This window comes from Herpailurus yagouaroundi, unplaced genomic scaffold (genome assembly GCF_014898765.1).
Source record: "Herpailurus yagouaroundi ecotype Mexico unplaced genomic scaffold, PumYag 162526, whole genome shotgun sequence".
In the NCBI taxonomy this organism is placed as follows: domain Eukaryota; kingdom Metazoa; phylum Chordata; class Mammalia; order Carnivora; family Felidae; genus Herpailurus; species Herpailurus yagouaroundi.
The window spans coordinates 85,003-97,749 of NW_024423248.1; positions in this window are offsets into that span (position 1 = coordinate 85,003).

The window sequence follows — 12,747 nt, forward strand, 5'->3', positions numbered from 1 at the left end:
TCATGAAAAAATACAGGATGTGATTTTAATGAGGAATAAACACCTGCCGGAGGTGCCATAGGTCCCCTTCTTTTGTAAAATTTCCGAAGTAATTGTAAAAAAAAAAAAAAAAGAATTCAAACGACATGGAGACTTATACAGTACAAAGTCCCTTCCTACATCCTTGCAATCCCATGTGTCAGTCTGGGCTGGATTCAATCAGACTAGTTCTGTCCAGCGGAACTTTCTGAGGGACATGTGTTCTCTCTGCACTGTCCAGTTTGGCAGCCACTAACCACATATGGGCTGTTACCACTTGAATGTGGCTAGTGCCACTGAGGAACTGAACTGTACATTTTAGTTAATTTAAATTTACATAGGGGTACGTGGGTGGCTCAGATGGTTAAGCAGCCAACTCTTGGTTTCTGCTCAGGTCATGATCTGATGGTTTTTGAGTTCAAGCCCCACATCAGGCTCTGAGCTGATAGTGGGGAAACTGTGTGGGATTCTGTCTCTCTCCCTTTCTGCCCCTCCCACTCTTTCTCTCTCTGTCTCTCTCTCAAAATAAATAAATACAAACCAAAAAAAATACCCAAAAATTTACATAGCCTTATGTGACCAATGGCTATTGTATTGGACGGCACAGAGACCTTTCTCTGTGTGTATGCTAAAAAATATACATATCGAGTGAGTTTGTTTTTTCCCCACAAAGATAAAGTTACAACATAAATATGTTCTGAAACATGCTGTTTTAAATAACAGCAGGTTTTGGAGAACTATCCATTTTTGTAAGTATAGCTCAATCTCACTCTTTTTCATCACCACATGGGATCCTGCTTAATGGGTGGGTTTTTAATTTTAATTTTATTTTTTTAAGTCAGGTATCACATTCTTGTGTTTCCGAATCTAAAAAACTCTAAAGGGCATAGTAAAAACTGTCCCCCCATCCCTGCCCTCAGCTTCCCTGTTCCTCACCCCGGAAATAACTAGTGTTAATTTTCTTGGAAATCTTTCTGTAGAAATTCTGTGCATACACAAGCAAATATATATGCTTTTAATAAAATATCATAATTAATTTAACCATTTCTTTCCCTTTTTACAAGTTCCTATAAGGCTTCTCTTCTTGTCTAAATACTGATTAATTGGGGACACCTGGGTGGCTTAGTCGGTTAAGCATCTGACCTCTGCCCAGGTCATGATCTCCCAGTCTGTGGGTTCGAGCCCCATGTCAGGCTCTGGGCTGACAGCTCAGAGCCTGGAACCTACTTCGGATTCTGTGTTTCCCTCTCTGTCTGCCCCTCCCCCGCTCATGCTCGCTCGCTCTCTCTCTCTCTCTCTCTCTCTCTCTCTCAAAAATAAACGTTAAAAAAAAAAAAAAATTTTTTTTTTAACGTTTATTTATTTCTGAGACAGAGAGAGAGACAGAGCATGAGCAGGGGAGGGGCAGAGAGAGAGGGAGACACAGAATCTGAAACAGGCTCCAGGCTCTGAGCTGTCTGCACAGAGCCCGACACAGGGCTCGAACTCACGGACTGCAAGATCATGACCTGAGCCGAAGTCGGACGCTTAACCGACTGAGCCACCTAGGTGCCCCTCAAAAATAAACATTAAATGCTGATTAATTGACTTAGCATTTATTGAATATGTTGTATGAGCCATGCATCATTTTCATTGATAATTGTTATTATCTATAACTTATTAAATATTCATACTGCTTCCCTTTGTTTATAATGAGGGTAGAATTGACTAGTCCACATACTTCTAGTTATACTTCAAACTTGTGTTCCAATATTCCTTAGGGATGTCATCTGGCCAATCCATGTTCTGTCTGCTGGAGTCCGGGCCCTGGGTTAAAGCTGAGGCCGGGGGTAGAAGTTAGAAGCTATTTGGCCTGCATGCTGGCATACCCATGGCATCTAGATCACAGTGCTCTGGTCCTCTGAGCCGTCCTGGCACAGGCCGTAGAGACCTAGGAAGCGGCAACAACAGTGAAACAGGTGGCAGCTTAAACAGGAAATGTGTCCTGAAGTTGAACATCCATATTTTTGCGGAAACTATAGCCAGAGTATATCTTATAGCAGAATTGGAAAAGAGAATGTCTGATAAGAGCCTGTCACTAATATCACTCCCTACACCCTTGAATGGCTTCCCAATGCCCTCAAGACAAACATCTGCTCCATAAACACTAAGATGGTGTTTATTGGTTTACCAGCCGTCATTCTCAGATAACTGCCTTCTCTGTAGCTTCCATGGATACCACCGCCCCATCTGAGCATGACCCTCGGCCACACTGTAGTTTTCATAGTTCCTCAAAAGTACGTGTTCCTCCTGCCCTCAAGGATTTGTACATGCTCCTCTCTCTGTGTAGAATACTCACCCTGTCTCCCTTTTTAGCTCCACCAGGGCTCTTGCCAACTCCAACCCACCATTTGGGTCTCAACGTGGATGTCTCATCCTCCAAGATGCCTTCCCTGATCCTTCTGAGGAAAGGTCAGGTGTCTCTCCTATGTGCTCCCATTCTACCCCATACTGCCCCAGTGCTGCTCTTGTCACACTGAATGGGCCATCCTCACATCCACCCTGTCCCTGCCTCATTCTGGATGACCCTGGGTCAACTCTGTGAGATCAGGAGCCATGTCTCCTGGTTCATCACTTTAATCACTGGTGCCTACCATAATGCTCATCAATATGTGTTAAATGGGTCGAGGGAGCCAGGGAAGGGCAGTGCTTGCTCTCTTGGGTCCTTGCAGTGGTGGGTGGGGATTGAGGCGTGTGTCTGTGTGAATATTTTGCACATATGTGTGCATCTGTCATGTGACTGTGCATCCAGCGTGAAGACTGTGGGGGTGGAGGAAGAACCCACTGATGGAGTGTGGGGTGGAATCTTCATTCTGCAAATAATTGCCCACTGGTCTTAGGCAAATCATCACACGTTTTGAATCTCAGTTTTCTCATCTGAAAGACAGGAATGAGACTTAGATGAGAAAAGTTAGGCCAAAGAGCTTTTAAAACAGGAGAGGAATTCTAGTATTTATGAATACTGGATACCATAGTTATCCTGCTGTTGAGACAGTTGTGCTCAGGGGACTGAATGGCCCCAAAGGCCCTGTTTCCTGATGTGCTGTGAATGTGAATCCTCCTAGTAGACATCACCTACTGCCATCTTGGAAGGAAACTAGGAGAGCTGTTTCCCTAACACAGCCTTCCCACCCACCCGTTCCCTGCCGGCCTCAACCATCGGCTACCAGCAGGGCTTCTTCTTCAGGCCGGGCGGTTAAGAACATCATGCGGGTGCAGCGCTGGGGCCTCCCCGCCATTCAGTGCCAGCATCATCCCGGGCCAAGGCAAACACAGAGATAAATGAACTAGAAGCTACTGTGTCATTTCAGAGCTGAGAGAATCTTAGAAAATTGTTATCCAAACTTCTCATTTACTATACAGAGAAACCTGAAGCTCTGGAGAATACAGTCATTTGCCTGAGAAGATACAGCTGGCCGGTGGAGTTTGCTGGCTGCCAGGGTGTGTTAGCCAGAAATAACAGGTCAGTGTGTTCCTCAGAAGCGCCCAGCATCAGGAACCCCCAAAAGAGGAGAAGGGGCTCAGATAATGCTGCCTGTAGGAGAGAAGGAGGATTCGTAAGACTACCTCAAAACTTGAGAAAAATATCCTTTATTATACAGCTGGTTAAAAAGATGACATATATTTACTGGCATAGAAAGATGTCCAACATCTAAGTGAAAAAGCTTACAAAACAGATATACAGTATAATTAATTCTATTTTGGTAACTATATATATTTAAAAAAGTCTGGGGGGATATATGCAAAACATTAACAATAGCTTTTTTCTGGATGGATGCTTTTCTCTTTCTTCTGCATACTTCACTGTGTTGCTGTGTTTTTTGAGTGATTTGGTTTTTTTTTTTTAATTTTTTTTCAACGTTTTTTTATTTATTTTTGGGACAGAGAGAGATAGAGCATGAACGGGGGAGGGGCAGAGAGAGAGGGAGACACAGAATCGGAAACAGGCTCCAGGCTCCGAGCCATCAGCCCAGAGCCTGACGCGGGGCTCGAACTCACGGACACGCGAAATCGTGACCTGGCTGAAGTCGGACGCTTAACTGACTGCGCCACCCAGGCGCCCCTGGTTTTTTTTTTTTAATGATGAATAATGTATAATGTTTATACTCTGAGGAAACAATAAGATATGTTCATTTTGTAAAAGCGTACATATTCCCTAAATTATCCCAACTTTCTTTACTCTGATTTTGTTTTTATCAACAACTTTTATCATCTGCATCTTGCCCTCCTGAGGGAAGCCTCCATCTATACAGAGGCTACACCCAACTGTGAATTCCTATTTTAAAAAGATGAAATTGGGGCACCTGGGTGGCCTCAGTTGGTTAAGCATCTGACTCTTGATTTCGGCTCAGCTTATGATCTCACGGTTCCTGGGTTCGAGCTCCGCATTGGGCTCTGTGTTGGCAGTGGGGAGCCTGCTTGCGCTTCTCTCTCTCTCCCTCTCTCTGCCCCTCCCAAGCTCGCTGTATAAATAAATAAATAAATAAATAAATAAATAAATAAATAAATAAATAAGATGAAATTGCCATTAGATGTCATAAAGTTATCCCCACTGAACTTGATTGCAGAGAATGGATCACTCTCAGGTGAACTAGCCAAATTCAGGTTCTGATTCTGCCAAGGAGAAGACAAGGACCCTGGCCTGTGATGACTCCAGAGAGGCCCAGCTTCCCCCATGCCCGCATCCCTTGAGGTCCTCCTTAACACATCAGCTGGACTCACAGTCCTTATGGCCACTGCTTGGGGTTCAGAGTAAAGTACTCTTGGAAGCCTTTCGCAGCACATTCTTGAATCTCCAACAAAGGGAGAAAGAACTTCAGTTTGAGGTTGTGCAAAAGTATGGCAGCTGGCTGCTCTGGCTACCTGCTGAATTTCACAGGAGACTTGCACAATATCAACAGACAGTGTGAGCCAAATATCTTTTGGTTTGTAAAAGTGAAGTCCAAGTTAATGGAAGGACACAGAACCTGTTAAAATCAGGGGTGCGGGGGGGTGGGGAGGGGGTGGGGGAGAAGTAACTAACCCTTAGGTGGCGCCTTACAAAATGCTGTTACCAAATCCTCTCATTTGTCCTGAATAATCCTGTGTGTGAGATGAAACAAATAATTATTTCATAGATGGTCCTCAAGGACACAGAACTGATAACCCCAAATCTGTAGTCTTTACTTGCTACTCACTAGGATGCAAGATTTGTGTATATAACCTGTATGTTTAAAGCTCTACATTAGGAATCAGAAGACCTATGCATTTGTCATATGACCTTATGGGAGTCCCTTCATCTTTCTGAACCTTAGCTTCCTCATCTATAGAATGGGGATAATAATACCTGTCTAGCTTACTTTGTGGGGTGGGAATCTGACAAGATAATGGACACAAAAATAGTGTGCTTTGAACATAGTGAATTGCTAAAGGAATAAAAAAGTATAACTTTCCAGTGCGGGACTAAGGGATATGTGTTCAAGAGAACTTTCTCTAAATGAAACTATTATTTTAGAACTGGATAAAATTAATACAGCTGCCCCCAAATCCAACAACCCCCAAGGAGTCCTCTGGGAACCCAAACCGTCTATTCTCATGCCTCCTACCCTGCTTCAGGTAGAATCTTGGCTTTGAAGATAAGGAATCAGGTTTGAAGAGAGGCAACCCGACCAGCTGCCTCTTTTCTCTGAAACCCCCTGGGGTTGGAGTGGGCTTGAGTTAGGGGCTTTTGCTGAAATAGTTGTTTGGGAACCCATACTTGAATCCCAAGAAATTGGGCTAGCTTATTTATTGAGAGAGATATTTAAGTACAAATAAACCTAAATTTGTGCTATTCTTTTCCCGTACGAGGGACCACTCCAAGGCCTGAAGTGAGGACGCTGGGGTCCCCTACCCTGCTTAAGCAGAGCACTCTTGCTTTCTTCAGTTCTACTTCTTTTATGCTTTGGGGTAAAACTTATCTGAACAAAACAGTTCATGTTTCAAAAAAAAGTTTGAAAATCACTGCTCCTTAAATCTGCAAGTCGAAACTTTTTTTTTTTTTTTTTTTTTTGTCTGAGGGTCAACCACCCAGCCAATCATTTATCTCTTGTGCCCCCTCCTGACCTCACTAATGCCTCCTTTCTGAGATCTGTTGCCCTTAGGTTTGCCCTGGAATATTTCCTCTGGACAGTCCAGGTGTCGTGTGTATTTTGTTTGGCTTGACTTGGTTTCACAAAGGGCCTATAGAACACCCATTCAAATCTAGTTCTTTGGAAAAAAGTGGTCAGCACCCATATGTAGTGTGCTGTTTTATGTTTTATAGGATAGAGAAGTTTCCATTTTCAATGGAAACAGTATAGAAATAAGGCAGAGAGAAGCGGCTCTTCTCTAGATTTCTACGAATGATTCTTAGCTGTCTTGCCATTGTGGACATAGTTTCTTTTGTGAACATTAGCAACGTAGAATAATTTCTGGCACTATAGAGGCATCTCTATTAATGTGGGAGGAAGGGGAAGACAAAAGAAAAGAGAGGGAAAAAGGAAGGAAAGGAAAGGGGACACAAAGGAAGAATGGAATTAGAAGGTGGTACAGAAAAGTAGCTTTAGAATTTTTGAAGCGGCCAACCAAGGTGCAAGAATAGCCTTTGCTAATGTTGTTTTGTGTGATGGGGAATAAGGAGGCTCCATTTCCTTAGCTATAATAAAAGGATAAAAAATATTTACCTTATAGTCCTCACAGGAATGTGGTGAGGATCAGCTGAAATAGTGAATAGGAAAGGAACTTTCAGATTTCAGTTAAGAGGTCATTGTTGTTCCCTCAGCTGAAGACTGTCATTTTTTTCTTTTCTTTTTTTTTTTTTTTTACTGTTCTTTGAACAGATGGTTTGAGGGATTAGGATCTTTCCCTCTCTCAATTTAATTTTGGAGCTCTGAAACTAAACCCAGCTGTTTCTACAAAGTTTTCAAATGCTAGGTCTCAATAGTTTTTTACTGGGTAAAACTCAGAACCTTTATAAATGATATCCATTGGAAGTCTCAAATAATTACTCTTAAAAAAGAATATTTTAAAGATAGTACTAATGACAGAGAAGTAACAGTCTAATTTTTTAAAAAATGTCATCTAATAATTTGAATTTTGCCTTAAATGTAATGTTTCCACTCTGCAAATGAAGGCCTGCTTGATTTTTCTTGCAGGAAATATGCTTGAACCTCACATTATTTAGAAAAATGAAAAGATATTTTACTTAATGATCAGCTAATTTAATTGGGTTTCACAGAACTCAAGAACTAAGTTAAGGTAGTTCTTGGCTAAGGTAGTACATTTCCAAATGATATAGATTATTTACATATTTTACTTAGACTTCCTAAGACAACGAGATTTTTTTTTTTTATTCTTGCATACTCCTAATTGAATACTGTAGAAACTGTAGAATTAGTCTGTCACTTATGGTTATTTTCAGTTAAACACTCAAAATTCTATCCAAAAATTCAAAAACTAAGCTTAGTGTGGAATGTAGCAATAATTCAATGAACAAATCTTTCTGGGACGAAAATTTGAGAAGTGGTGAAAACAAGCTAAACTACATTCCAATATTGGATGGACATCCATCTCTTGGTCCAGTGACCTACCCCCTCTTTTTTTTTTTTTTTTTTTTTACATACAGGTCACATTACTGGGGAAAAAAAAAAAGCCGTTTCAAAATAAGCAATGCTGCTGATCTAGTCTATCTTGGGACTCATTGTTAAAAATTCTTCTCTTCTGCTGTCTTCTTTTGGGCAATACCAAACAAACATTAACAACTGTGGAACAGATGTTCTCACTGGAGAAGATTCCAAAGCTGGGCTCAAACGTATCCACAACCAGAACAAGACACTGACCACAGAGATTAATCTTCTGGTATGGGTGTTATGAGATAAAAGCACCTTCTGGATTTCATCACATATTTTTATGAAACAGTCTCTAGAGGGTTATGTGGGTTTGTTGTTGTTGTTTTTTTTTGTTTTGTTTTGTTTTGTTTTGTTTGTTTTAAGGATAGAGTCAGAAAGTTCTTATATTTTCTGACCTAAGTGTCATAGAAATGCTTATATTCAGTGTTTTGGTCCAAGTAAATCAAAATGGTTTCTGTTTCTCTATTATAATTTTTAAGTAACACGATTTCTCTGCCACATTCTTTGATTTTGATGCAAGGCATTAAGAATTCACTTCATATTGTAGCATAAGGCATTTTAAGAAGATAACATTTCACTGCATTCCATGAGTTGCAGGATATCAAGCAAGATGGGTTCCCACCTTCCATCTAGGCACTAACACAAAGTTAACATCCAACCAAAACATTGTGCTCTTTATTTCTTCATTTAACCAACAAGTGTTTGTAGAAATCCTAACATTGTTTTAGTGCTGAAACATCCTGTCTCCTGGCTCTAGGAGCCTTTCATTTAATTAAATTTTTATTTGAGAGAGAGCATGTGTGCATGAGTCGGGGAGGGGCAGAGAGAGGAAGAGAGAGATTCTCAGAAAGGCTCCACACTCAGCGCAAAGCCCAACAGGGGCTCCATCCCATGACCCTGGAATCATGACCTAAGCCGAAATCAGGAGTCAATCAACTGAGTCACCAAGGCGCCCCATAGCCCTTAATTTTAAAAGTCTTAAGAGAAGCACGAGTGGTTCCTCCTGCCCCCCTCTAATGTATTTCAGTGATTGGAAAACAGAGTGATGAAGTTGGGAAGACTAGAGGGTGATGGTGTTGGGGAGACAAGGGTGTTGTTAAGGAAAGGAAATGAATCTACAAGGCCCTCAACCGAATAGTCCCTCACACCTCATTCCCAGTATAGGGTGCACAGCTTTCAATAGATGGGGGAGAAAAAGTGAGATCAGCAACAGAGGTGATATCAGCCAGGTATCCCCCTTGTCAGGGGAAGAACCAAGGAAGGGGAATTGGAAATACCCGAGACATCATTAAGCCCAGAAAGAGAGATTTTTGTATACGGTTTGTTAATTTTCACGTCCACCACCCAGAAAATCCTAGATTTCAATCCCAGAACAAGACTTTTGCCTCCTACCATAACATAGGTTCTTAACATAGTTTATGTTCCTTTCTGTTATTTTCATACCATATCTATTATTAGATTACTATAGATTAGTATCTATAGGATACTGCTATATTCTTCATTCTACCAGGTCCTTACACAGGATTGGACAGTTGTAAAACCAAGGAAACCTGCTTTTATCAATTAGCACATATTTTCTTGCTGCTACAGAAGGACCTCCAGGAACACATAGTAGACATACAATTTTCTTGATTTTCTCCCCTTCCCTCCTTATAGAAAAGTTATGGGCCACAAATAGGGGGTTATTTTATTCTTAGGCATTTTCTACCCCCAAATGAACCTATTATCATCTGCTTGGGTTGAGATACAAAATACTATACCAGTATCAACAATCTTGGGCCAAACATGAACATGTTAAGTCCACTTTGCATATCTAATCTTCATGATTAGAAAATAGTGTCCTGAATTTACAATATATTTATTGTAAAATAAACTTTTCATGATGTCATTACCTTACCTTTTACTCCTTCACCTCCTTTCCTAAGTAATCATGTTTATTAATGTATTCTTTCCTTTGCCATTAAGAGTTCAATTCCAACTTGGTCCCTTCTGCCCGTGAATCAGCGTGTCCTTGCCAATCAGGAATCAGCTGCGAACTCACCATTTCCTTTTTATGTATTCTAAAGCTCAGATATTTGACCCTCCTTTGGCCCAACAGGGCATGGTCTTCCCTTTTGTTAATGTCTTGGATGTATAAAAATTGCCCCATCCCCTTTGACTTCTATATATGTTTGTTTGTTTGTTTGTTTGTTTGTTTCTTGAGAGAGAATCCCAAGCAGGCTCCATGCCCAGCAGGGAGCCCAACAAGGGGCTCAATCCCACCACCATGAGACCATGACCTGCGCCAAAATCAAGAGTGGGTGGCTTTACCAACTGAGCCACCCAGGCAACCCTCTACATATCTTTTAAATTATGGAGAATCTTGGGGCGCCTGGGTGGCGCAGTTGGTTAAGCGTCCGACTTCAGCCAGGTCACGATCTCGCGGTCCGTGAGTTCGAGCCCCGCGTCGGGCTCTGGGCTGATGGCTCAGAGCCTGGAGCCTGTTTCCGATTCTGTGTCTCCCTCTCTCTCTGCCCCTCCCCCGTTCATGCTCTGTCTCTCTCTGTCCCAAAAATAAATAAACGTTGAAAAAAAAATTTTTTTTTAATTATGGAGAATCTTTAAACTGATGGAAAAATCACTCAAGTACACCTTATCTTCTTTCATCCAGGCCTAGTGACTGGATTAGTGATTTCATATTTTATACATATATATATGTGTGTGTGTGTGTATGATATGCAAAGTTTTTGAAATAAATATTTTAATATTTTAATTAATAAGACATATTTATGCTCATTGTGGAGAAACTGGAAAACATATAAACAGGTGCTTGTTGTCAATTCTACCACACAAAGGTATAATTTATTTCCAGGTTTTTTTCTATGTATACTTTCCATAAGGGTTGTGATTACATTGTGTGTATACAAATATTATATATTATATACATATAATATATACAATGTATCTTGCTCTTACTTAACATTATAACTTAAATCTTTACTCTAGCTATCAAACCCTACATTTAGCATTGTTTTAAGGCCTTGTAGTATTTTATCATTTAAATAATTTACTCCTCCTCATTATTGGTCATTTAGATCAGAGTGTTTTTAATATTATAAAGAAGGCCACAGTGAATATTTTGAGGCATATGCCTCCTATGTCATAACATTTCTTTAGAATAGATTTCCAGAAGTAAAATGACTGCATTAAAAGGTGTATTATGGGGCGCCTGGGTGGCGCAGTCGGTTAAGCGTCCAACTTCAGCCAGGTCACGATCTCGCGGTCCGTGAGTTCGAGCCCCGCGTCGGGCTCTGGGCTGATGGCTCAGAACCTGGAGCCTGTTTCCGATTCTGTGTCTCCCTCTCTCTCTGCCCCTCCCCCGTTCATGCTCTGTCTCTCTCTGTCCCAAAAATAAATAAAAAACGTTGAAAAAAAATTAAAAAAAAAGGTGTATTATTAGGACCTTTTTGTTTGGAAGTGAAGGAACTCGAACTGCAGGAGAATAAAAGGGGGTGGTGGTGATTGATTCATAATATAAGCAGACCTTGGCAAAGGGGTACTGAGGGGGATTTGCTTTAGGGAGCTGGGACCAGAGACTGAAATTTTAACTTTCTGATTTTTCCCTTGTCTCTGGAATGGGATAATAGTATTGATCTTACAGAGATAAATGAAAACAAAGATAATGCATTTAAACTGCCTAATTCACAGAAACAACCTTGCACCACCTTAAGTCCTTTTTTAGAGCCAACATTTTGTTTCTGAACTTGTCTTGCCTGGAGGTTGAGCTTTTTTCACCCCATTCCCCCTCTTGCCGCCTTTTCTCCTTTTGGCCAGCTTGTGTTCCAGATGGGTTTGTCTTGGATGTCTCCCTTGTGCCCTCATGCAGCTACCCACAAGCTCCCCCGCCTCACACCCCAATCTTTGTTTCCACTGCCCAGCTCTGCCCAACCATCTTCCTCTCCAGCCTCCCACCATAGGGCTTAGAGGCCAACGTTGAAAACAAAGGAATCTCTGATACAGAACCGGCTAGTCTGGGAAGGGAAGGCTGGGAAGGAGAGGTGGGCGGGGGTTCTTCGGAGGAGCCCTCACAGTACTCCACTTCCCTCAAAGCCCTCTTGGCTCAGGGGCCCCGGCACTCCTCAGCCTGCTCCTCGGTCATTTGTTTGCTGACCTGAGGCTAGGTCAGACCCTGCGCCTGGCTCCCAGCGGGGGCGGGGAGAGTCACGGGAGGAGAGGGGGGCCCAGGCGGCGGGGTCCCGCGACACCCTGCCCCATTCAAGTCGTCCACCCACCCTTCCCTTGCCCCTCCCTGCCCCCCACCTTCCAGCAGGGGCGGCCGGGGAGCCTCCGGAACAAGCCCTGGGGCCCCGCGTGCGCACTGCCGGCGCGCAGTCCCCTCAAGGCCAAGTCTTTGGCTTTCGTTAAGTCAAGGCCACATTCCGTCCGATCCCTCTCAAAAAGGGAACAGTGACGCTTGCTTCTGCTCCGCGCGGTTCGGCTTCCTCCCGGGCCACTCCGCCCACGGGTTTCTGATCCCCATTTTGGCGTCGGGAACGCGACACCCTGCGGCTGCGGGGAAAGCCCTGCGCCCCCGCGCGCCTCCCGCCGCTTCCCGGAACGCCTCGGCCCGTCTGAGTCACCGGGAGCCCGGCGGCGCCCCCACCGTGCCCGCGCCGCTCCCGCAGCTGCCCCACGGCTGGGGGAACCCCCAGGGGCCCCCGAGGCTCTGACTCCAGCCGCAGCTCGGGTAGCGAGGCACTCGGGGGAGGGTGGCATCCTCACACCCCGGGCCGAGGTGCGGCCAAGGAGAACACAGGGAGGAGGGGTGCTCTGGACAGCAAACGGGGGTTTCGTTGGTCTTTTAACCACATCCGGGAAGAAGGGAAACCTGACTGATAACAGGAAAAGAAGAGAGAGAGAGAGAATACGTTAAAACTTTAGGAGATTGTTTTAATTGCCTCACGTGACATACTATCCGTTGTGAGCGGGAAGCCGTGGAAACACCAGTGGGGGCTCGTGCAAGCTTGGCCTTGCCATCTGGTATGAATGGCCTCGGGCAGGTAGGTCCTCTGAGCTTCAGGTT